General features: G+C 59.9%; 1 protein-coding gene across 1 annotated transcript in view; it reads right to left on the bottom strand.

Annotated features, from left to right (window-relative positions):
• Positions 1-21,014, bottom strand: part of SHISAL1 (shisa like 1) — a 143,556-nt gene extending 122,542 nt beyond the window's left edge. The window contains exon 1 of the mRNA XM_037848072.1: positions 20,835-21,014. The gene's annotated coding sequence lies outside the window, so the exon portion shown is untranslated. The remainder of the gene's footprint in view (positions 1-20,834) is intronic.
• Between the last annotated feature and the right edge of the window lie 665 nt (positions 21,015-21,679).

Raw genomic sequence — 21,679 nt, 5'->3', positions numbered from 1 at the left:
AAAGGTGGTGAGCGCCCCGTCACCAAAAGATGGAGGGGAGGGGCTCCTGGGCCAGGTGGTCTCCCTCTCCCCTGGGAGTGAGAGGTGGTTTGGACTAGTGGATGAGCACATAGATGCCTGTGCCTCAGTTTCTCCACCTGTAAAATGGGATGAGGATGCAGCACCCATCCAGCAGGGTGGCTGCGAGGACTAACAGGCTCTTATTTACAAAGCCTGGGCCAAGGTGCTGCAAGCAGGGACGGCAGTCAGGGTGATTGTCACCTGCTTGGAGGGTCGGGGTGGGCAGGGCTGGAGGGGACGTGCCCGTGACAAGCGCGCTTTCTGCTCACAGCCCGGCGAGGTGCACACGCACGGGCTGGGGGTGGGGAGCGGCCGCTCAGCTCCACCACATCAGTCTTGTTCCCGGATCTAAATGATTGTTTCTAGACCGCAGGGCGGATTTACGGAGTGGAAAGAAATCCATTAAGGTTTTAAAAGCCAAGCTCAACACATAATCAGCTCATTGTCCGGGTCTTTCCATGTCAGGCTGTCGGCGCCCCCCACCACCACAATCCCCCCCGCCATCGGCCGCTCACCTGGCTCCAAAGGGCTGTGCCTCTCCTGGTGGGGGGTGGGGTGGGCGAGCTATGTCAGGTCTGTGGACCCCAGCTGGCCAGGGCCACATCCCAAGCATCCCAAATGTCTTCCAGGGATGCCCTTTCCAAGCTTCCTGCCACAAATTGATCTTGCCTCTCCTAGACCATCCACCCCCCTGCCAGAGTAATGTTTCAAAGTACAAATCTGACATTGCTGCCTTCTGCCTAAAACCTCTGATGGCTCCCCAGTGCCCTTCAGAGACCCTGCGTGAAAAGGATCAGCCCCCCGCTGCCCGTCTGCCCCAACTCCCAGGCCTGGAGCCAAGCAGCCTCAGGCTGGAATCCTGGCTCGCTGCCTCCCAGCTATGCCCCTGAGCAGGTCACCTCATCTGTAAAATGGGGATAAAAACATAATAGCTGCTCAGAAGGGTTGCTGAGAGAATAAATGAGATAGCACAGGCAAAGTGTTCAGCAACGGGCCAGGTGCAGGCTAAATGTTAGCAAGTGTTGCCCCCTGCCCCCCAACTTTCCCACTGCTCATACCGAGTCACTTGCCTCTTCAGATGCTGTTACCCCTGTCCTGGCCTGGCTGACTTACGAGGCTCGGTTCAGGGTGCCCTCTTCCAGGAAGCCCTCCCTGATTACCCAGGGCTTCCCCAGCACAGCACAGAACACACTGGATAGGCACAGGGTAATTGATTTTTCTGCCTCCTGGTAAACTATGAGCCCCTCGAGGGTGGGACCTGTATCTGGGCTCCCAGCATACACTGGCGCAGGACAGAGGGACGTCTGTGAGGGATGGTTGATCCTGGCATGGTGTCTGGAAGCTTCTGACAGCTATGAGCACGTCCAAAACCCTTACTGGCCCTCGGGCCTGCCCTGTGGCCGGGCAAGCGAGACCCCCTGCAGCTGGGCTCCAAGAAGCTCTTCTAGGTCCTTCCACCCCATCTGAGCTTGGAAAACTCATTCCTGCCTCCAGGCCCTTGTTCGGCCTTGTCCTTCCTGGATGCCTTTTCCCCTTTCCCGTCACTTTTTGCCTGTCTTGAAGACCTTGTTCCAATGCCGCCTCCTCCGTGAAGCCTCCCGACTCCCTTGCCCATGTTTACAGTTGCTCTCCTTCCTCTTTTCTCCCTTAGCAGCCAGCTCAAGCTTCAGCCTGAAGTGTAAGCACGTGGACATGCATTGTCCTGGAGGGAGTGAGAGGGAGGAGAGGCAGAGAAGAAAGACCGAAAGCCAGGATGTTCCATATTCAATATTGCTGAAGACACAGCAGACACTCAGAGAGGCCAAGGAACCTGCCCAAAGTCACATAGCAAGGAGCAGGATTTGAACGCGGTTCAGCCCAGCCCTGACGACAGTGCTTCCCCCCACCTATCCCCTTCTTCAAGCTCGACTGCCCCCCCCCCACCCCGCTCCCCCACGCATGGCCGGTGTGTGCAGGGCTGAGTGGGGGAGGGGAGCCCCAAAGGCCCCTGGAGGCCCTGCCGCCCTCCCCGCCACCCCTGCACAGCGATGGAGAGCAGCGGCCCCGAGTGGATGGGGGGTAACTCACCTCCCGCCCCAATCGGGCCCAGTTTCCAGGGCTCTACAAACTGCTGACGTCCCCCAGCTCTAGGCTGGCATGTTGGGAAAAGAGTATGAAAACCCCTCGTTTCTGCTGGGTTTCCACTCGGGAGGGCTCTCTGAGGGTCGGCTGTGAGACGAGCAGCAGCCATGCAGAGGTCCCAGGAGGAGCCTTCTGGAAGCTTCCAGAAACCTGGAGAGGGCCAAGAGCTGAGGGAGGGGCTGGACCCTGGGGGTGCGGTGGGGGTGCAGGGGGTGTGGGGAGGGCTCGTGAGATAAAGAGAGAGGCCGAGGGGGAGACCCTTAGGGCCCGTGGCCCTGGTGGCCTTGGAGGACTGGAGCCATCAGGGCCGCTGGGGGAGGAGACGTTTCAGGGCCCAGGGACATTATGAGGAGCCCTTTGGCGGGTGTGAGGAGGGGACGGTCCGGGGGTGGGTGAGGAGCAGGGAGCTGGACCCGAGGTGATGGGGTGGGGGCACGTGCTGGCCTGTCGGGTGCGGCCTGTGTGTGGAGGGAGGCGGACGCCCCGGGCTGGGCCTCGCTGGGTTTGCTGCTGGACTGGACGTGCTGGAGCTGGGAGGGGAAGGCGGGGGTGTGGCCGAGTCGGGGAGGGGAGCCCAAGGGGCCTTTCGGTGGTCTCGGCTTCCGCCATCAGTGCACTCCCTGGTGTGGCCCTGCCTGGGACAGCTGTGAGGCCAGAGCGCCACCCTCCCCCTCCATCCTGTGCCTCGAGGGAGCACATCATCCACTGCCCGGGGAGGCAGAGGGGCCTGGGGTGTCTGACAGCACTTCCTGTTTTTTTAGGGTTCAGCCCCACCCCCTTTGGATCCTGCACTGCCCACTGGGGACCCAAAGTCACCCCTTTCTCAGGTGAAGGCACTGACCTGCCCGAGGTCCCATGGCTGTGAGTGGCGTGACCCTGGCCACCCTCTCTCTGTCCTGCGCTTTCTGCTCAAAGGATTGGGGTGCTTGGCCTCACCCCCTTTCTGCCACTTTGCAAAGGTCCCTGCCCCAGGCTCCAGGTGGCAGCTCCCGGGCTGAGCCTGCGCCTTCTTTCCCCTCTGTGTCCTTGCTCTCCCTTGGCGGCCCCGGCCCTGGCTTTAAACCCCACCGGACGTGAAGAGGGTATGGACGTCCCGCAGCCCCAGCTGTCCCCGCATCGCCCGCGAGCAGCCATGGGCACCTCAGAGCAAACACGTGGGATTGTGCATCTGCTGCGGCCACTTCCAAGTGTTTTGATTAGGAGTTTAATTCTCTCTCTCTTTTTTTAATTTTCCAAATTTGCAGACATAATCATTCCAAGATTGAAATGCTGGGAGGGCAGACCTCCAGGTCCTTTAGCCCAGTCCACCCACGCGGAGCTCGGAGCTCCCTTCCCACCTACAGCCACGTGGCCTGGCCCCACCGCCCCGGCTCCTGAGCCAGTTGCCGACGTCCTCTCCAGGGAAGTCTTCAGAGACAGAAGGTGCCTGTCCCCAGGTCCCACAGCCAGCAAGTGGCAGGGACGGACTCAAGCCAGCAAGCTGTGCCCTGTGCCAGTGTCCTCAGACCCGTCCCCCACCTCCAGCTCTGCCCCCAGCCCCTGCCTGCCACCCACAGAGCCCCTTCCCTCTGGTGTCCTGTCTGCCAAAGGGAGACTGTGGCCTCCATCCCTGGTGGCTAAGGAACCCGTGAGGATTAAGCGGGTCACACGAGGAAGAGGGCTGTGCAAACGAGGATGCAGGGCCCACACGTGCCTGACGGACAAGGCTGAACCGTGGCAGTATTTCCTACTTCCCTGAGCTCAGAGCCCAAGAGGGCACACTACAGACAAGGCTCGGTGGGCACCGGCCCCTGCCCCTCTCTCCAGCTGCAGCACATGCCCTGACCCACCCTGTTTTCTGAGCTTTTCCGTTCCTCACCGCCCCAGGGCCTTTGCACTGCTGCTCCCTGTGTCTGAATGCTCTTCCTCCCGCCCCTCCTCTCCTCCCAGTGGCCGCCTGCCCATCCTTCCAATGCCAGCTCCGGGAGGCCATCCCCTGCCCTGGTGGACTCGGCACTGTCACTGCCTTTGAGGTTGCTCGTCCCCTCGGATAAGACCGGCCTCCTGCCCTGGGCCCCGTGCTCCACGAGCACAGGGAGGTGTCTGCTTGGGGCACTGCCGTCTTCCCAGGCAATGCCTGCTACCTGGTAGGTGCATAATGAATATTCCTTAAGCCCCCCAGGATGTGGGTCCTGTTGTGACTCCCCTAAGGGGGGTGTTCCATGAAGAACCAGGGCCCAGAGAGGTAGCGCTGCCCTCTGGGTCACCCGGCTGCTCCAGGGAGAGCCGGGGTTTGAATCCTCACCTGTCCTGCCCCCAAACCTGAGCCCCTGACCACAGGCTACCCCAGGAGAGATTCTCACGGGGCGGGGGCCTCGGTGGCCAGGTATCACAGCCCCTCTACCCCTCGGCCCACCCCCCTGATTGTCTGGCTCCTGTCAATGTCCCTTTGGGGTCTGCCCACCAGGGGCAGCCCAGAGCCTGTAGTTCCTGCAAGAAACATGCCTTTTGCAAAGCGCACTTGGGACCCTGCCTTGGCTTGCAGGCTGCTATGACAGACACCACACAACGGGAATTTGAGGCTGGAAGTCCCAACACCGCACGGTAGGAATTTGAGGCTGGAGGCCCCAACATTGAGCTATGAGAGACCTGCCTTCTCCCAGAGTCTGTGCTGCCCTCCTTGGGGTTCCTTGGCTGGCATCTCTGCCCCTCGTCACAAGGCCACGTCCTCTCCTTTCTGTTCCCTCAACTTCCGGGTTCTCTTTCCAAGGCCTCCAGGAACGTGGCTGAGGGACCCCCCGCTCCCACTGGCCCCGATTTAACTAAAAATAACATCGTAGAAGCATCCTGTTTACAATAAATTCCCACTCACAGGAGCGTGGATTAAGATCAAGAACCCGTGTTTGTTGGGTGCACAATTCAGCACACCACGGATCCCGTAAACTTGGCCACTTCCCACCCTGTGGGGCAGCTGAGGTCCCCTACAGCCCGGAGATCCAGCCCTCCCCAACCCCTGAGGAGGGGAAGTCCCCCTGGATTTTCATTTATTCATGTATTTCTGGGCGGGCAGGCTGCTCTGTGCTCTGGTCCGTGCATTTCTGCAGGGCGGTGCGGCCGGCTCTGGGCTGGGATCCCTGAGCCAGGGAGGGGCAGCCCTGCCTCGGTGGGTCTTCGGGTAGCCCCCTGCCCTCCTGGACAGCCCTGGGCCACCCTTGCCACTTACTATGGGAGACGAGAGCCAGGGCCCAGGGCTACATGCATCCCTTCCATTGGGGTGGGCTCAGTAGCACAGCAAGGCCGGTTCACCCCCCAGAAGTCCCCACCAAAGACCAGGCACCGTGGTCACTCGGTGCCCCAGAGCCTTCGGAGTGAAAGTCTCTGGGGCATCGTCTGAGAGCGGGGGGCTGACAGCTGCCGTGTCCCCCCCAAGTGCCGACAACTACAACCTCGACGATGGCCACGTGTCATCAACACCGTTCTTGGGCAGCGCTCTGCACTGTGCGCTGTGCCAGGTGCCCGTCATGTTGTCACACCGAGTGCTGCAGCCGTCCCTGTTGTGGGCATGGCCATCTCCCAAGGACACGGCCCAGACTTGCTGCAGGTCAGGGGGAGTCTGAGTCAAGCCTGGACCTGGCTTTCCATCTCCAGCCCCACCGCGTGATCCCCACGAGCCAGGGGCCCAGGTGGCACTGCCTCCCCTCCCTTGCCCCTCTGTGCCCGCTGCTGCTCCCAACCCCCGCTCTCCCTCCCCTTCAAAGCCCCCAGGGCCGCGTTGCGCAGACCCCGACCCCTACCTCTCCCACCGCCTCTTCCAGCCCCCACCACTGCTTCAGCCAAGGAGGAACTTTCTAGCGAGCAGAGCTGGAGCTGTCCCCTAGCAGAACAGGCTGCCAGGTAGGTGCGTGCCGAGCCTGGTGGACCCAGCCTGAGCTGCCTTTGGGGGGGCCCTGGGTGGGAGGGCGGATGGGACAGGTGACCACAGAGCCGTGCGCCCCCCCTGAGGTGGCTGAGGGACAGGTACCCCTCTTCAGATCCCCACGACCCTCTCCTGTTTTCCTCGGCCCTGACCTCCCACTACAACAGCGGGGGCCTCGAGTGTCTCTGTGGCCACCCAGGGCTTCTCGGGGGCATCTCTGTGTCTCCACCGCCCAGCACAGTCCCGGAAGCCTGTTTGTGTTCAACAGCTGCGCACTGAGCAGCATCGGGGGCTGGACTCTGGGCAGCAGAAAGGGGTGGGCACGAGGGAGGGGGTGTCGGTGGGGGTGCCGCGTGGACAGGGCGGGAGGCAGCGCGGGATCCATGTTTGGTGGTCGGGGGGAGGCTGCAGGAGTTGGAGGCGGGTGGGCCCTCAGCCCCCACAAGAGACTGGATTTCATTCTGCAGGCACTGGGGAGCCATGGGGGGTCTTGGGGGTGGGGGATGGCCCAGCCAGGGCCGTGTCCCAGGAGGGTCCCTCTGGCACACACACATGGAGCCCTCCCACCCTGGCACCAGCTGGAGGATCCTGACCGGCCCTTCTGAGAAGTGGAGTGGGGGAGACATGGCGGGGGTTGGGGGCGAGCCCCTGAGAATGGTCAGAATGAGGCTGGAAATCCAGGGAGGATCAGCAGCACCCCGAGTTGCTGATCATTAAGGGTTCAGCTGATCGAAAAGCTCAGCTGTCGTTAAGAGAAATCGCCTTGGCCCGGCGGTGGCTCTCCCTGAAAACTCATCTAAGAGTCTCCTCGACTGAAAACAGAATATTCAGGGGAGGAATTCAAACACGGGTGGGATTAGCTGCCAGGAGCGTAATGATTTTCATTAACACCGTCAGCTTTCTTCAAACGCGGTTATAATTGCTCCCCAGCTCCCGCTCCTTTCTGCGGGAGTGCAAGGTGCGTGGATCCAGGCCGCTGAGCCCGGCTGAACGCTGGGGGCCCGAACTCAGGGCCTGCAGTCAGTGGGAGAGGCCTGAGGGGGTGGCTGGGTGCCCCTACCCCAGGAGCAGGACGGCCAAGGGGAGGTGGCTGAACAAATACTATGTGGCCAGACCACCCGGCTTCCGCTGGCCCCGCTGCCCCCATCCCTCACCTGGTGGGCCCACACAACAGTGCCTGGTAGCGGCGGCTCAGAGAGGTTGTGTGATTTTCTGAAGGTCACACAGCACAGAGGACAACTGGTAACTGATGGCCAAACTTCTCTCTCTGCTTCATCATGACCTTTTCCAGGGACGCAGGGTGAGGGAGGGAGTACAGAGAAGGGAGGCAGGAGGAGGTGGTAGGTGAACTTCTTGGACCACCCCAGCCCCTCCAGGGAGAGCATCCAGCCCCCAGTCTGGCCACGCCGGAGTTCTGAGCCTGATGCCTGCCCCACTGCCTGCAGGATGGCACCAGCTTCCTGCCACTCTCCCTGCTGCCCTCCAAGGGGGGTGCAGTTAAAATGCAAAGTTGGTTGTGTCACCCCAGGCTCTGAAGACCAGGTCCCAGCTCCCTGGCATGGCTGCCCGGCGCTCCACCTCCATCTGCAGCCCCTTCCTCTCTTGTGTGCTGCATTGTGGCCACTGCCGTTTTCTACTGCCGCCCCCAATACACTGCTGTGGGCGTCCTGCCTGCAACCAGGCCCGCTGGGAAGGCCCCTTTTCCCTTCTGGGGGTCTCAGGCATGTGGTTTTGATCAAGTCAGGCACATGCTAAGTGCTCCTTAGAAGATGTCAGATTTTATTTTTTCCAGGGAGGCAGCTGAAGGCTGGCAGGTGGATCTGGAGCTGGAGCCGGCTCTGCGGCCGGGCACGCCGTATCGGCATGCCACCAGCCTCCCCAGTCTCCCTCTCCTCACCTGGCAGGTGGGTGACGGGAGCACCTAACCCTTGGGGGTGTACGAGCCACAGGAGCAGGTGTGGGGGAGGGACTCCATCCGTGCCAGTGGCGGGCACCCTGGCACCCTCATCTCTCCGAGACCGGCCCTTGCAGACTTCCAGGTCCTTGAGGATGGGGCTTTTCTCTCTTCCCCCCTCAGGCGTTTGCTGAGCCCCAGGCATGGCAGGAGCTCAGAGAGGAGAGCAGCTGGCCCTTATCATCCCCAGGCTCTCCCGTTCTGTGCAGGTCCCCACCCAGGACCCACTGCACACATCACACCGATGGGAGGGGCCGCAGGAGGTGCCCACCCCCCCTTTTCTGGAGCACAGAGCAAACCCAACAGGTGAGCTGCACCTCCCAGCCAGGGACGCTGGGGGCCAAGAAATGGCACAACCGAGCAGTTGACAGATGAGCACCCTGCCACTGCCCCCAGAAGAGAAATAAAACACATCATGTCAACCCCCTCCACAGCCACCTGGAAGCTTCCAAGGGGTGGCTGAGCCGCACACGCCTGACAAATGACCATGTCCTGTCATTTAAGCCTTAACATTTACTTTAGGGGGAAGAAACAAAAACATGAAACCACTTGCCAGGACGAGCAGCCAAGCCGCCCTGGCGAGGGGCTGGGGCTGGCTTCCTGCCCAAGATGGCAGACTGAGCCCGTGGAACCCTGCCCTTCCCTCCCCGGGGCCCTTGAAATGCAGGAAATGTGCAGAGACAGAAGGAGCTCCAGGCCAGGCTGGCAGAGTAGGGCTGGCTGGAGCGTTTTAGGGGACCCTGCAGGCTGGACTGCATCAGGGCCGGAGTAGAATCAGCCATGGCCAGAGCCTCGCAGGAAGCGTGGGTCTCCCTGGTGGTACCCGGAGAAGCCAAGTGGGTGTGGGAAGCTAAAAAGTGGGGCTGCCCAGGATGCAGGGGCCGTAGACCCCTTCAGGATGGGGGGATCGTCCGGCCCCTCCACCCTCTCCTGAACTGGTTAACCACTGGTGGCAGCGACCCTTGTCCCTCCACACCTGGCCCAAAGCCCAGAGAACTGCTGTCTCGGAGGCGAAGGGACGGGGCCGTGGGCCTGGGTGGGTCCTGCCTGGGCACCGGGTCAGGAAGCAGAAGCACAGGCCCGACAGAGAACAGGTGGGGCACGAAGGATATTAAGGGGATCTCGGTAATCTGACAGATGGATGGATAGAGTCAAACTCAAGCAGCTGGAGATCAAGTTAGGGTTCCGGAAGGCAAAGTGAAGGTGCTTCCGGAAACCGGGACAAATGCTGAGAGGCAGGAAAAGTGAGCTGAGGGGGTAAGAGGCATGGATGCTTGACAGCAGAGTCCCAGCAGCCGCCGGGGAGCTCTGGAGGGGCAGCAGGGATGGGGAAGAAGAAGGCATCCTTCAAGCAACAATGGATGCCGACCCTCTCCCTCACCAGGGCTGCTGCGAGAGAGACAGACACGTACAGATCCATGGGCCCGAGGAGTGCGGAGGGCGGCTAAGGACGGAAAACACCCACCCCTGGCGTCTCGTCAAAGTGATAAGAATAAAGAGAAAATCCTGAAAGCTCCCAGATGGGAAACGGTATTCGGACAAGGAAACAAGAGTCTAATGGGTATTGGATTTCTCCCAATCAGCCAGGGAAACCGGAAGGCAAAGGAGGGGCAAGAGCGAGTTTGAACAGAGTTCCACACTGAGCCAAACCGTGCATGCCCTGAGCTAACATGAGTCGGGGTACAGCTGCTTGGGACAGCCCAGGGCAAGGCCAGGACCCCAAGGCCAGGGGCTGTGTGCAATGCAGAGTGGCAGTGAGGCGCCAAGGGGAGTGCAGAGGGGATTTGTGGAATTTGGCCGATTCTCCTCCAAGGGGCATGTTTCTAAGACTTGGGTTATATTTCTTAGTTGCAATCGCACACCCTGGCCCTCAGGAAATAATATTTGCGTAATGCTGCTAGTGTAAGCCCTATTTGTTCATTTCCAACTGGCACACTCTGTCCATTGATAAGGGATAGTCCATTATTCCTTGTTCAGACTAGAGTGTAAATGTCAACCTTGACAGTGGAGCAGCCCCACACTGGGGCAGCAGTGGGCAGAGGAGGGCAGCAGTGTGGGCTAAGTCTTCACCCATCCATGCTGTCCAGAGGTGGCAGCCGAGAAGCAGAGATTTGTCTGTGCTCCTTCACGCAGCTGATTCGTGTTGCCCCATGACCGGCGGAGGCCGCGGCCTGCTCTCAGCACGGGGGTCAGAGCAGCAGTCAAGACTGAGACCCACCATCTCCATTAGGAGGAAGGCCACCAAGAGAGGACAGGATGGAGAGGGTCTGGAGGGGATGCCTTAGAACAGATGTTGGAGGACACCTGCTAGGGGTGGAGCTTAGAACTAGGAAGGAGAAGGGGCCGGCCTGGAGGACAGCCTTCCAAAAGCAGAGGGAAGGGCTGGTGGGGCTAGGGGGTGCCGAGCCTGCAGGTTTGAATTGTGGACCAGTGAGGCCTGGTGAAGGGGGCACGGGCATGGAGGGTGGGGGAGAGGCGGGGAAGGTGGGGGGCATGGAGGGTGGGGGAGAGGCGGGGAAGGTGGGGGGCATGGAGGGTGGGGGAGGGGTGCAGGATGCCAGGGAGGGGTGCAAGGTGTGGCTGAGCAGCCTCTGTCGGGCCTCTAGGGCTCTGGAGGACACTAGGGAGGAGGCAGGACTCAGCCCTGTTGCCAGGGCTGTGTCTGGCAGTTTTCTGCGGGAGGGAACCCAGCTGCCTTCAGCTCCCTCTGGCTGTTGGATGGACACCCATCAGGGATAGAAAAGCAGAAGGAAGATGGGACTCCGGAGGCCATGGGAGTGGCTTGGGCGAGGGGTGAGGATGATCTTTGTGCTAAATCTGGAGTCAGTGGAAGCTGGTGCTAAGAGGAAAGAGCCCATGGGAGCCGGGAGGGCGTGGGGGCCGCATGGGAGATGGAGCCTTGCATTTCAGGGCAGGAGCCAGCAGATCTGTGTGAAGTCGGTAAGGAAGGAACAGAAGCAGAAGTGTATTGTTTAAAGTTATAAAGGGAGCCAGCAGAATTAAGCAGGAACCGAGAGCAGCCATTGGCTCGGGGGAGAGGGTCTGGGCTGGGAGATGGGAGCGGAAGTGGCTTCCACTCTCCATTTGACACTTCTCGTGAGATCCACATACGTATCCTGCATCGCCACGTGCAGATGTAACTGTGTAGACTGGAAAAGCGGGAGGGGAGGGGAGAAGCCCGAGAGAAATGGCTGGGTCGTCCCTCCCGAGAGAGACACCAACTCACACCACGAAGGGGGCTCAGGAACAAAGCCTGCCGTGCAGGGACCTGAGGGGACACGGGGCTGTGCCCCTCGGAGGGGGTGGCACTGAGCCTGGAAGGATGAAGAGGCACCAGCCCTGGGCAGTGGCAAGTGGGGGAGGCTGATGGCAGCACTGGGCATGGCAGGTGCAAATTGCACACTTGTGTAAGGGAGAATAAGCACCTAACAGCGGCTGGTACTGCGGACGGCTCACTCCGGGCTGAGCCCTCGCACGTACATTACTTTATGGCTCCTCCCAACAAAGATGCCTCATTCTGCCCATTTTACAGATGTGGAAACCGAGGCTTGAAGAGGGGAATTAACACCCTTAGAGATGGAGGCTGGTAAATGGCAGAGTTGGGATTTGAACCCAGGCAGCCTGATTGCCCACTCTCCATCCCACCCTCTGCTGCCTCCCACGGGGACTCGGGCCACCCCTGCAAGTCCCTGACTCGTGGCTGGGCTGTCCAGTGGGCTGCCCCAGAAGGAGGGAAAGTCAGGGGAGCAGGCCCTGTGTTCCTGGAGCCTGCCACTTCCAGGGCCTCCGCCGGAGCAGAAATCCAGTCCCACTAAAGGTGCATTTAAAACATCTCCAGAACCCGGAAGCCTTCTATCGGCGGAAACATATCACGAAGGGGTACAGAATCGAGTCTGGGGGAAGGGCCAGCTGAAATAATCAGTATAGGAGTGCTCATACAGAAAAAAACAAAGCACCAATTTGTCCAGAAGTAATGAACCCAAAATACCAGTTTCTTATGACAAAACGCAGGTACCCGCACTCACTGCCTCCCTGGAGGGGGACAGGAACATTTCTGCCTAGAAAAGCAGAAAACGGGCCCTTTGCCAGCCCAGAGGCCTGATGGGTTAGAACAGAAACAACAAGGAGGACTTGAGATGGAAATAGTGTTGGACGGGGTTCCGGGCCTGCCTGTCACCCCCTCACCCTTTGCTGCCTGACTTTGGGCATGTCCTTCTGTCTCCCTGAGCCTCAGTTTCATCAGCTGTAAAACAGGGATAAAATGGGTGATGGGCGTTGGGTCCTGGAGGCTGGAAGCCCTGAGCGCCCTCGATGAGCTGTAACACGCAGCCGGTATGTGGGGCCCTGCTGTCCCCGAGCCCCACAGGCCTCACCGCAGTTTCTCGTGATCACACCAATCTCATCTCCCACCTCCAGGCCTTTGCACGGGCTGTTCCTTCTGCCAGGAATGTTGTTCCCTGATTTCCTCTGGCCAAATCCTCCCACAGGTCTCAGCTTATAGGTCACTCCTCAGCAAGGTGCTCTTTGCCCTCTAATCTCTATCAGGAGATTATTCTGCCTTGCTGTGCCCAGGACTTCCTGGGTGTCCGCCTCCTCCAGCCATGACATGTGTGGCCGTGGAGACCCCTGGAGCAGTCCGATCTGAAGCACTTGCGAAGGGCTAGGCTCTGCACAGCTATTACCTCGAACCCATGCACATTACCATGTTACAGATGAGGCACAGGGGCCCAGAGAGGTTAAGGAACTCATGTGAGGTTGCACAGCCCCAATGGTCCAAGTTCACAGCCCGCTGTCTAGTCTCTGGGACATGCTGCCCAGGAGAGCCCACCGAGCAATCAGGGACCAGCACAAAGCACATCTTAGAACAAATGCCACACACGTTGCTGGTGTTAGAGTCTAGTGACCACTTATGATATTTGCACAGCTCTTTACAGTTTGCAAAGCACCTCGTATGACGCATACAGCATTTCTAGTCCTGTTTGTCAGATGAGGTCACGGGGCCTGCCCCAGCCCACGCGGTGAGCAAGGGCTTCCTCTAGGATCCCCCACTGGGTCTGCCGACCCCACCTGGCCAGAGTTTGGCACGGACAGCCATCGCGGGGGTTCTTGCTATATGCAAAGAAGGGCCTTCTCTGGGCCTATTCTCCGACCCATTAACTCCATGGTGTGGGTGTTCTGGGCCTCCCTAAAGCTCAGGGAGCTTGAGCCCCTTGCCCAAGGTCACAGGGCTACCAAGTGTTGGCACTCAAGCTTGACCAGGATGGCCACCACAGCCTGCATCAGGCTGAGCAGGGGCCCTGAAAATTAGATGCCAGCTCGGAGTTGGCATCTTTGTGGATGAGCCCTTCGTCCCTTCAGCTCTGCCCACCCACAGATTCAGCTCAGCACCCCCGTTCCTTGCCTCTGGACGGCAGAGCCTTAGAAGTGCAGGGCGTTCGCCTGAAGAGGCTGGGTGACGTCCGTGCTCTTCTCGAAGGCAGAACTGCATTAACGAGGAGGCAAATGGGCCTTAATTAACTCCGAGTCTTTTATCATTTATGATCCACTCTCTCTACAGGCTCCTGCAGAAGCTAATTGGCAGGTGGATGCTGGAGTTTTCAAGAAGCAGTGCATCCCTCTAAGCGACTGATCTTGGAGAGATCATAAAGTCTGGGAGTTGCATTTAGAGCAAAGCTCAGCTCTGGGACTCGGCCTCAAAGTGCTCGCCACCGGAAGACGAGGCTGGGGTGCTCTGGCAGGGAGTGGAAGGGGTGTTCAACTGTGTGGTCAGTGGGTCTGGGCTGCAGAGCTGTGATGTTGACCCCAACACTGATATTCGGGGCACAGCACAAGCCCCTGGGCAGGAGAATTCCTGGTCTTTCACTGTAGCCTTAAGAAACCCCAAAGAATCTCATGGTCCCATGCGGTTTAGTCTCTGCAGAGTCACCTTCCAGCCCGGCAACCAGGAGCAAGGACCAAGGGTTTCTACACAGCACCTTGAATCTCTCAGGGACATGAGAAAGCAGCCCCAAACACTTTTCCTCTCCTCCTCTACCCGTGGCTTCTCCAAAGCGTCTCCCCCGTATGCCACCCCCCACCAGAAAATAAAAACCCTGACCCTCCATCCTTTCAGCTCTTCTGTCTCCCCCCATCCTGGCCCCCAGTGCAACACTCTTTGCTCGTTGTCTCAGCCCTTCTGATTTGTTTTAGAGTTTTCTCTCCACTCCACCCATTATCGGAATTCCCTACAACAAAGGAAAGTTCAGGAATGACCCAGTGAACAGACCCCTTTTCCTCTTTTCTCTTACTTTTTGGGCCCTGTCTCTCCAAATGGGTTTTCCCAATCTTGGCTCTCAAAACAGCAGGAAGTGGCTGCCCCACTGGAGCTGTCTTCAGGGGGGCGGGAGACAGCAGGGGGATGGACAGGACAGAATCCTCCTTCGCTGGGAGGATGGCGGGAGGCTGGGGTTTCTGTACAGCACAGCCCAGCTGCATCCTTGTCAGGCCCTGTCCTGAGCCCTGGGGACAGACTGCACCATCAGTCGCCATCCCTGCCCCCAAAGAGTCCATCCAATGGCGGAGAAGAAGGTTTCCTCCATGGGGCACTGCTTCTAGAGTTGTGCTGAAGTCTGTGCAGGCCCCGTGGGGAAGAGGGGTGAGGTCAGGTATGACTTTGTGTGTGGGGGGGGGGCACTCGGAACAGGACCAGGTATTTACCAGGACACAGGGCCCTCTGAACACAGGGACAGCAAGAACAGAGGCCGGCACCACCGAGCCACAGGGTTGTGGGGCTGAGGGGGTGGAGAATCAAGAAGGAGAAAGATGTGGCAGTGGCATTTTGGACCCAGGTGAGGCGGAGGGAAGGGTGTTCCTGGCAGAGGGAGCAGCATGTGTGAAGAGACCTCGCAGTGGGAAGGAGCCTGGGGCTCTTGGGGCACTTGGGGAGCCAAGGTGGCCAGTGCCTGGCTGTGTGTCCCCAGTGCCCGCCTGTGTGTCCCCAGCACACACCGCTGCAGCATCGGGGTGGGTGATGGCCGCCTCCAGTGGAGGATGCTCATGGTCACGAGCAGAAGTGGCTCCCACCGGCCCCAGGCGTGGCATTTTTCCCGTTTTATAACCGAGTGTCTTGGCTAGGGCCACGAAGTCAGTGAGGGGCTCACGGGGTCCCCACCCAGCTCTGTTGTGCCCACCTCTATGCAGCCTCCACCCCCGAAAGCCGACTCCCTGGGGGAGGTAGGACTCTGAGAGTCCCGGGCCCCGTGCACCTGGGGCTGGCTGGCCCAGGCCGGGGACCCTGGTGGAACACAGCAAATGGGTGTGGCTGGGGCGGCCCCTGCCCAGGGACTGCAGAGCCCATGTGGGTGCAGCCGCAGCCACTGCCCTGTCCCTGAGTGTCCGGGCCGGGCACCTCCTCCCTCCGCAGAGGGGAGGGTCCGACAGAGCCTGCCGGTGGCAGGGCCCGCTGAGACCCAACCAGGGCCCCCACACCCAGTGAAGGAGGCACCTCTGCCCGAGACCTCGTGGGTCACTCTTGCCCCAATGCCCCCGTGTGCTCCCCGCAGGCCTGGGCTCTGATCTCAGGAAATGAGCCCCTTTTAACCTAACCCTTGAGATGATTATAGATGATTATTGCCAGAGCCCTCCCCCTCTTGCAATAGTCCCCTCTTCCTCTTGCATTTTCCCCCTCCCCCCATTGCATTGCCCCCTCCCTCTCTTGCAAATGAACCCCCCCCCCACCTTGCATTAATTCTTTAAAATTTTAAGTAAGCCTCTCCTTACTAGGTCCAGATTTGCTTTTTATCTGGCTCTGGCTTCTCTGAGCCTCAGGCCCTGCTAGAGGACAGCCAGGGCAGGGCCTCCAGGGCTGCTGGAGGGAGGGGCTGAAGGAGGGCTCGGCCGAGGCTGGGGTGGGGGAGACTCCACCAACAGCCCCCATGGTCGCCGTCTCCAGCATCACCATCACCCAGCGTGACCCCGCCCCCGGGAGCCCCATGGGAGGGGCTGCTTGCTGCCGGACCCTAGGGTGCAGGTGCCAGGAGGGAAGTGCCTCCTGCCGTCAGGTCAATGGGGCTCGTGGGAATAAGGAGAGGCCCAGCCCTTCCGCGTGGAGGGCACCAACCAGGAGGAGAGACTCAATTAGCTCGGCTGGGTGGTTTTTGTTGTGCTTTTTTGAGAGAGAAAAAGAGAAAATGCCCCACTCATCGCATTTTAAATTAAGGACTGAAAACATCTAATACATTTAAATTGCTCAAGAGAACACTGAAGCTTTATTTGATAGCCTCTCAAGGCTGAGAGGGAGAAGGAAGGAGTGAAGAGAGGGCTTGGAGAGGAAAAGATGGATGGACACCGGCAAGGTGAAGGGGACTGACATGCTGTGGGAGGCCCGGGGACGAGCAGAGGGCAGACCCAGAGGGAGAGCCTGGGAGACCCAAGAAAATGCTGGGGGATGTCGAGGAAACCTCGAGGAGACCCGACGGCTGGGAGGGCTGGGGCAGGGAGCCGCCCGCTTCAGGGAGAGCAGGTGTGCCCAGGTGTGATGGCGCTCTCCCTGCAGGTGAAACCTGGGGTCACTGAGCAGCCGTCACCTCCAGAGTCACAGACACAGGTCCACGGCTGCCCAACCTCTCTTCCTCTCCTCTACTCCTCCCTCCCCTCCCCCACCTCCTCTCCCTCCCTCATCCCCTCCGGGACCCTTCACTGCTTCTTTCCGGGCTTGCCCCATGGTCCCTTGTTCATCCTGTGTGCACAGGGCTGGCCCCTCCCCTGCATTTTCTCTCCCATCGTCTCCCTTCAGTCTCCAGGCCCTCCAGGCAGATGCAACCCTGGAAGGGATCATCAGCCCATTTTACAGAGGGATCAAAGGAGGCTGGAGGTGCTAAGGGATGTGCCAAGGACCTGGCACATGAGGAGGGCGGGGGGTGGGGGGAGCAGCTGAGCAAAGGGCCTGTGTAGGATCTGCTCCCATTGCTGACTGGAGTTCTCAGCAGGGAAGGGAGTATTTAAATTAGAAAAATAGCCCAAGGACTGGCATTTAAATACCTTCATTCCTTAGGACAACTGAGCTGAGTATTCTTTATTTTGCAAATGCATGTGAACTGTAGTATCTGTGCCTGACTTTTAAACCACCCCAGCCTCCTTCCTTCCGCATGCCCAGGATTCGCTGGTGCCTGTGTCCCGAGGCCCTGCCGCCACAAATTATTAAAGAGCAGGACAATTATAATTCAAGTAATGAGATCAGAGATTCCCAGTTACTGCTTAATTTAGAGCTGGTGCCAACGGAGCTTGAAGGAATTCTCAGGGAGCAACTCAAAGGCTGGGGAGTTGCCTTTGACCGGCTCCGGGGCTTGGGGCCACCCTCTGCTTTGTGGGGTCCCAGGAGGGAGGCAGCTGGCTCAGCAGGGCCGGCCCCAGGCACTGCCCCCCCCCCCGCCCCTGGGCCTTTGCTGGCACCCCCTCTGCCCTCCTCCCACCCTCCTCTGCCAGCTGAAACCCCACCCCTCTTGCAGGAGCCCCTTTGTGGGGCCACCTCCCTCCTGAAGAATTTTCTGCCCCCACAAGGCTCTGTGCACGGTCCACGGTCTCTGCTTGATTTTGGCCGCCCTAAGCCGCATGCCATGACATAGGGGCTGACTTCCCTCCTTGTCCTCCCAGGTGATATCTGCAGCGCAGGGCCTGGTGTAACCCTCCTCTTGCCGGGCCAGGAGAAGTGGGTGCAGGTAGGTCCCCAAGGGTACCCAGGCTGGAGGAGGCAGGTGTATCAATAAATTAGCAAGAAAGCAGAAGTTGCCTGTGGATGTAGAAGATGGGTTTCTCTACCTCTCTCTCCCCCTGTGATCTTGCTGTGACCCCAGGAGAGCAGGTGGGGGCTGTGCCCTCACCCTGTGGACGGGACTTGGCCGTGTGGTTGGCTTCGGCTGCTGGGACGTTAGCCGTGGCGCATGAGCCGAGGCCTTTAGTGAGCTGAGGTGGTGCAGGTGGGCCTCTTTCTCACCTGCCATCACCAAGACAAGAGCAGGCCCCGGGATGAGACTTGGGGTGCACACCCCAAACTGATTTGCAGACTGGAGCCAAGTGCAGCTGAACCCCATTGAACCCCACCATCCACACCCAAGATCGGCCAAACCCCAGCCAAACCACAGACCCACAAGCAAGAAAATTATAAGTTTGTTGCTGTAATACACTGAGATATGGGACTGTTTGTTATGGAACACTAGTGCAGCAAGAGCTGACCAATACAGCTAAGATATTCCTGGGTCAGGAGGGGGGAAAGCCCCAAGACAGATACAGCCTGCCTGGGAGAGTTAGTTGGGGTGAAATGGCTAAGTAGGAAAACTGAGCAGGGCACCCACAGGACAAGCAGCAACAAATGCTAAGAAGTTTGATGCCAAAAGTCAGGGAGGTTGTGAGAGTGGCCCAGGCACCAGGCGTTTCCGGAAAGCTCTGTTTCAGGGGCATCATCGCTCACTTGTATTCAGAGTGCATTTTCTGTATTATATACCTGCATCATTTTGCTGCATTGTGTGTTTTTACAGAATGTTATTCTTTTCAGTAGAAGCAATTTGTCAAAGGCATAAGACGTTTCTAGAGGCACCTGGTGCCCACCTGGCCCCCGGTCAGTGCTGATGAGCACGGCCCTCTCTTCATGAGTGGACGGAGCTTGCTTTCCTGGCCCTGGTTCCAATGCCCTTGTCACTGTGTCCTGGAGGTTGGGAAAAGTGGCCACCACATCTGGCCCTCCCCTTCCGTGTCCACTCCCCTCCTGCCTTGCACGGGTAGCTCCGGGGAACAGACCTGCTGCAGGAGCATTTGGGAGAGGGGCTGGGTGTCCAAACGTGTACATAAGGCGGGAAACAAATCAGCCAGAACGGCGAAGATGTGAAGGCCACTGTCTGGGAGGCAAAGCATTGCTGCAATTTAAGGCCTGGCTCTCGGCCCCAGCAGACAGGGTGGACAGGCTCCACCCTCCGGGCTGCCGTGCGGGCCGACCTCGCGGGGCAGAGGCAGCGCCAGGCGGACGGTGGGGCTGAGAGGCTGCTTCTGCAGGTGCTGTCACCTGTGCTGCTCAGATGGGGGTGGTATTAGGGTCGGAGTCAAAGAGCGGTGGCACCCACAGAAAAATCACCCTGGCTTGAGTGATGTCCATATGTGTGTGTGTGTGTGTGTGTGTGCGCACACATGCAAATTCAACAAGCGTTTGTTGTATTCCTACTTTGCGTCAGGTGCTGAGCTGGAAAGCACTGGCCCTGCAGGTGCACTGTTTAATGCAGATGACACGATCATGCTGTAAAAAGCGTTTCTTTACTCTTTCCCATGGTTGCCACCATCTCTGTCGACCCTCCAACAACCAATAAGGAAGGTTAACACAGTCCCCATTTTATTGAAGAGAAGACAGGGGCCAGGTGTTGCTACCAGCGTGCACAGCTAGCGAGTGGCGGCGTCCGGAGCCAGCCTGGCAGTGACAATCACCGGTCCCGACGATGCAGGTGCACGCAAGGACTGGAAGGTGCACCTGCGGGGAGTGGGGGACGGGGGAGGTGGGGGTGCCATTACCGGGCAGGTTCAGAGGGCAGCGACCCCAAGCGGGACTCTGAGGGATGCATAAGAGGAAAGTTGCTCCAGGAAGGAGCGTCTTCCCGGGCCATGGGAAGTGGGACTGGGTGGCCAGTGGGGGTGCCCGGGCTGTATTTGCTGGACGGCCGCCTGGTGTTTCTCAAGTGCCGTGGGCAGCTCTGCTCCCCAGGCCCTGCTCCTTCCCACACCAAATACCGGACACGTTCCCCGACAGTCCCACGCGCATCTATTCCAGCCGGGCCAGCTGGGCAGCCGAAGGTGGCTGTGGAGGGTCCCAGCTCGCTCTCAGGCCGCGAACAAACCCATCGCAACACATGTCACTCTCTCAATGACTCCTCTGCTATGTGCCCAGAAAAGGCTACGGCAGCCTTCGCGGGGGCTTGCTGTCCCCATAACCCCTTACCCCCACCCCCGGCACCTGGTCCTCGGGTGAAAGCAGAACCAGGAGCCGCTCCCCCTCTGTTGAGGCCCTCTCCGAGCCCCTTCCCCTGACTCTGCACACGGAGACCCTGCTGCCACCTGTCACCCCACCTTTATGTGAATATTCTCCGGGATCGGCGCAGAGATCTGCTTACGCAGGAAGTCTGATATGACAGCCGCTCTGAACTCAGGGACCAAGGGACCAAGTTCCCAAGACATGCCCCCCCATTTCCTGCTGCACGCCTCCCTGGAAGATGTTTGTTTCTGCAAACCTTGAAGAGTGATCTGGGATCTGGGAACCGGACGCCCACCCCAGGGAGCTGCTCCTCCCCGGAAACTCTCCCCCATCTTCCCAGAGAATGTGCCCCCAGACAGTGCCCCAAGGAGGTCCCCTACCCGCCGCCGCCGGAGGCAGAACCTCGGCCCTTTGTCCTTGTACCCCCCACCCCCACCCGGGGCAGGAAGGGGCGGCTCCTCTCCTGGAACCCAGCTCGCCTGGCGCCGCCTCCTAAACTTTTCAACCTGGTTCTGCAAACCCACTGACCCGCGCTGGCTCCCGTTTAAGCCCCCAGGACTCTGACGTTTTGGTGGTGGCCGAGGGCATTTGGAGAGGGAAAGGGCAGGCTGATTCCCACCGGGCTGGGGGCACAGAGATGGTGGGGGGCAGTGTCGTGGCCCCCCTCCCCAGCAGAGCTCGATGCTCCCACCGCGTCAGGGCCCCTGGGGTCGAGGGGAAACACGAGTTCCCAGAGCCACTCTGCACCCCCAGGTCCACCGCCAGCGCCTTCTCCGGGGGAGCGGGCCCTTGCGGGGAGTGCAAAGACGTCCCCTTACCTGTGGCCGAGGCTCGTCACTGTCCAGCAGGAGGAGGGACTCCTGGCCACTGGGAGAAGCAGCCCTTGGTCTCCCGGGGCTCACCACGTCCTTTTCCTTCAGGAGCACCCCAGGCCGGGCTCCCCGCAGCACTCCCGGGTTGGGGCGTGTGTGTGCCTGGGCGTGGGGGGCGGGGGTGCCTGCGGGAGCCCGGGGGCAAGCATTCCTGGCTGCCACCTGTCACCGGCCCATCCCAGGGGCCAGCTGCCCGGGAGGGGGGCGCTCGGGCCGGGCCGGGCCCCCATCATCTGGGGGGAGCGGCGGGCGGCGCCTTTGGCTCCCCAGGCTCCCGCCGGCTGCTCTCAGGCCGAGGGGAGTGGTTTATTTTTAGAGCCTGGTCCTTCCCCAGACGCCAGGATCCCAGCTGCGATTTCCAGCGGCTCAAACCAGCCCGTTCCTGGGCTGAGTTGTTGCTTACTGGGAAGGTTCTGGAAGACAGATTCGGAGTCTCTTCCATGTCGGGGCCCTCGGCATTCTCATTGGTGAGGTGAGGGCGGCACTGGCAACCTCCACGGCACCCCCGGGGCCGGCAGCCCCCAACTCTGCAGCCAGGCCTGGGAGCCTGCCCGGAAAGGGGCTGCCCCTGTTCCCTCACCTGGGAGATGACCCGGGGCAGGCGGGGGCTCCGAGAATGAACTGCACTGAGAGGACTTACTCCCCACTGGACTGTGAGGCCGGGGAAAGTGGGGGGCCCCATCCTGTCTCTTTCACCTTCTCTTGTACATTGAACTACGTCCTCCCAAAAGATGTGTTCAAGTCCAAGCCTCCAGCAGCCCTGACCTCACTGGGAAGGAGGGTCTGTGCAG

The sequence above is a fragment of the Choloepus didactylus genome, chromosome 8 (assembly GCF_015220235.1).
Source record: "Choloepus didactylus isolate mChoDid1 chromosome 8, mChoDid1.pri, whole genome shotgun sequence".
Classification (NCBI taxonomy): domain Eukaryota; kingdom Metazoa; phylum Chordata; class Mammalia; order Pilosa; family Megalonychidae; genus Choloepus; species Choloepus didactylus.
The sequence above is the reverse complement of the archived record's forward strand: the minus strand, read 5'-3'. Positions and strand labels throughout refer to the sequence as shown.